Here is a 4,154-nt window from a genome sequence, read left to right as displayed (position 1 = left end):
TAAATACTCTTTACTCTTTTACTTGTTTCAGTCATTTGACTGTGGCCATGCTGGAGCACCGCCTTTAGTCGAATCAAATCGACCCCAGGACTTATTCTTTGTAAGCCTAGAACTTATTCTATCGGTCTCTTTTTGCCGAACCGCTAAGTTTCGGGGACGTAAACACACCAGCATCGGTTGTCAAGCGATGGAGGGGGGACAAACAAAGACACACAAACATATATATATATATATATATATACGACAGGCTTCTTTCAGTTTCCGTCTACCAAATCCACTCACAAGGCTTTGGTCGGCCCGAAGCTATAGTAGAAGACACTTGCCCAAGGTGCCACACAGTAGGACTGAACTCGGAATCAAGTGGTTGGTAAGCAAGCTACTTACCACACAGCCATTCCTGCACCTATATACATAATATAATAAATGTGAACGTCAGTGTGTCACACTTTTTCAACTTTACTCTTAGAGGCTGTAGCCCAACATATCATACCATTTTGGAATCAGGCCAACTCTGTAAGTAAATTGAAAACATTCTGGGCCGAATCTGGACCCACAATCTTGAAATTTTGGATTCCCAAGTTTTCATTACTGCAATTGTTTTTAGCAATTTTTTTTTTTACATGATTTTTTTTTTGCAATGTATTTTTTTGTATAACAACTTTTACTAGCTGGATCTGTGAAAACTTCATGGAAAACATAAAAAATTTAAGCATCTGTAAATAGTGACTTCATTTAATAACTATCGAATAAGTATGGGTATAACTACAGATGTATACCCTATCAACTTTGTTGCCTCATAAATTCCGGAAAAATAGATACTTTTCAACAAAAGTTTTAACAAATAATCACTTAGATCCTGTTAATTAAGTGTATGTAAAGATTTGTTGGAAAAAATGTTTCCAAGGGGTTGGGGAGAGGAGTTTCGGAAAATTCACACAACCTGACATTTTCTCCCTCATAACTTTCAGGGAAAAGGGTATTTTTTAAATGAAATTTTATACAAATACCTTTCAAACGGCATAGATTACAATCACTAAAGTCTGGGGGAGGTGGGAAAGCTATACATCTGTAGTTATGCCTAATTATGTATAAACAGGACGCTGGGAAATTCTACGAAATACAAAAAAATGTAAGCATCTTTAGAAGTAACATCCAATTACAGTGTAGAAAAGTAAATGTAATATCCAATATCAGCTGGGGACCCATTATATAGAATACAGTAGTTAATAATATTGTAGGAAAATAAGTAACATCCAATATTTGCTGTGGTTATGTATCTGTCTACTCTGAAAATAGTGATAAACACTTAAAAAAAAAAACCAACAAACATGCTACCTTCCTTTCAGTTACCACTCACTCACTCTCACTCTCTCTCTCTCTCTCTCTCTCTCTCTCTCACTCTTTCCCTCTTTCTCCTTCTCTCTCGTTCAGCCACTCATTTCAATTGTATCTCCTCTTCTTAACACTTTTTATTTCTCTCCTTTCCACCTCTCCTTTCAACTGCAGAAAAGTAAGAGTACCATCCACAGTTATTTGCTGCAAGAGAAAGACAAAGGGAGAGAGAGTGTGTGTGTTAGAGAGAGAAGCAGACAGAATAACTGTCAGACAGATAGATAGATAAGCAACATTTCTCTTTGAAATTTCCATATTTTCAATGGTTTTATCATATATTGTCCAAAACGAAAAATTTTCCAGCATTTTCTCTATAAGAATGGTTTCATTTTCTTTCATTATTATTCTCTATCCACTCCCTTCGTTCACTCAGTCTAACTCTCTAAATCTCTTTCTCTTCCCCCCCCTCCTCTTAAAAGGTAAGTTTAAATATTAATGCAATACTTAACTGTTTGAAAAATACTGTTCAAATTTAATAAAATTTTATATGTACTCAATGCATGAAGTGTTATTGTTGGGCCCAAGGCCCAATCAAGAGCCCTCCATAGGAGCTAGCTTAAAAGTTGCCCGATAGGGCAGCTTTTAAGCTTGTATATATATATATATATATATATATATATATATCAGTCATCACCTCACTCTTCTTCATCATAGTCTGCCAGGCAATAACAGAGAAATTTAAGATGGGCTGCCCGAGAGCTCCTCTATACTGATGACCTTGTCCGCATAGCCAAATCACTTCCAAAACTAAAGAAATTTCAGGTGTGGAAGCAAGGTCTAGAATCAAAGGGAATTAGAGTTAATCTGGCAAGAAAGTGGACAAATCAGAAATCCCTGCAGGTAGATGACCTAGCTTGATCTGTAGAAAAGGCATAGGCAGAAACTCCATAAGAAGTACCTGGTGCAAGCGATATCAGAGAAAAGTTAACTGGGAAAATAGTCTTTGTGTGTGGCAGATGTATAGGTACAATAAACACTAGAAATGTACAGAAAATAGACTCCATCATATGCCAGGAGAGAAAACTAGAAGTAGTTGATAGCTTTAGTTACCTGGATGACCAAGTCAGTAGTGGAGGTGAATGCTCCGAAAGTGTAGCTGTTAGAATAAGAATAGAATAAGAATAAGAATAGAATAGAATAAGAATAGGCTGGGCAAAGTTCAGAGAGCTTCTATCTCTGTTGGTAACAAAAGGCCTCTCCCTCAAAATGAAAGGTGGACTCTATGTGGGCTGTGATCGCAGAGGACATGCGATGACATGAAAAAAATGAAGCCAGTATGCTTCGCTGGATGTGCAATGTTAGCGTGCATGTATGACAGAGAACAGATATCTTCAGAGAAAAACTGGGCATAAGAGGCATCAGATGTATGGACGAGAACAGCTGTGTAAAGAAGTGCCAGGCTCCAACTGTAGAATGAAACTGTGGAAGAGGTAAACCCTAGAAAACATGGGATGAGGCGGTGAAGCATGCTCTTCGAACATTGGGCCTAATGGAGGTGATGGCCAGTGACCAAGACCTTTGTCGATAAGCTGTGCTTGAGAAGACTTGTCAAGCCAAGTGAAATCATAGTTGTGGGTGTTGCCAGTGTCATGTGAATGGCATCCATGAAATCGCAATCATGACCATTGCCGGTAGCGTGATCTTCAAATGTCAAGGCATTACTCGTCAGTTACTCGTCATGGCAGCAATGACGAGTAAATGAGACCTTTCCCATTATGTTGTGCTGGAGAAGACTTGTCAAGCCAAGTGAAACTGTAGTTGCGGCAGTTGCCAGTGTCATGTAAATCGTAGTTGTGGCTGTCGCCAGTGTCACGTAAATGGCACCTGTGTCAGTGGCATGTAAAAAGCACCCATTGCACACTTGGAATGACTGACATTAGGAAGGGCATCCAGCCATAGAAACCATGCCAAATCAGACGGCGACCTGGTACAGCCCTCTGGCTTACCAGTTCTAGTCAAACTAACCCATGCCAGCATGGAAAGCAAATGTTAAATGAAAATGAATGATAAATATACATACATTCAACAAAAAAATCCAGTGAAATCCATGGAAATAGAGTCAGTATATCCAGTGGTAATCCAGGTGGAATGCTGGTATGTAGATGAGAGGTGCAGAAAGATCGGGAAATGGTTAAGATATGCAAGTCCAATGAGTAGGAAGTTAAGGCAGGATAAAACTGGGGTGACCACAGGAGTGTCTAATATATAGTTGAAATTTATAGAAAACAAAAGACAAAGACAGGTGTATGAACAACAAGCAGGTGTATTAGTTTGACGCTCGGCAAAATGAAAAAGTCTTTTACGTTTCGAGCCTATGTTCTTCAACACAAAGGAATAAGAGAAAATAAACAGAGAGAGAATGAAAAAAAACGTGTAGATTTAGCAGTCAAGCATGATTTCACCATGCTTGACTACTAAATCTACACATTTGTTTCCATTCTCTCTGTTTACTTTCTCTTATTCATTTCTGTTGAAGAGTGTAGGCTCGAAACCTAAAAGACTTTTTCATTTTGCCGAGTGTCAAACTAATACACCTGCTTGTTGTTCATCGTCTTTTGTTTTCCTATAAATTTCAACTATATATATATATGTATGTGTTTGAGTGTTTACATCCGTGTAACTTAGCAGTTCGGCAAAGAAGACCAATAGAGTAAGTACTAGGCTTACAAAGAATAAGTCCTGGGGTTGAAAGGTGGTGCTCCAGCATGGCTGCAGTCAAATAACTGACACAAATAAAAGAATAAAATTATATATATATATAT

General features: G+C 38.2%; 1 protein-coding gene across 6 annotated transcripts in view; it reads right to left on the bottom strand.

Moving 5' to 3' along the window:
• Nucleotides 1-4,154, bottom strand: part of LOC106880055 (F-actin-uncapping protein LRRC16A) — a 507,909-nt gene that overhangs the window by 292,486 nt on the left and 211,269 nt on the right. The gene's annotated exons all lie outside the window — the stretch shown is intronic.

The sequence above is a fragment of the Octopus bimaculoides genome, chromosome 1 (genome assembly GCF_001194135.2).
Source record: "Octopus bimaculoides isolate UCB-OBI-ISO-001 chromosome 1, ASM119413v2, whole genome shotgun sequence".
NCBI classification, from domain to species: domain Eukaryota; kingdom Metazoa; phylum Mollusca; class Cephalopoda; order Octopoda; family Octopodidae; genus Octopus; species Octopus bimaculoides.
This window is presented reverse-complemented; position numbering and strand designations above follow the sequence as displayed.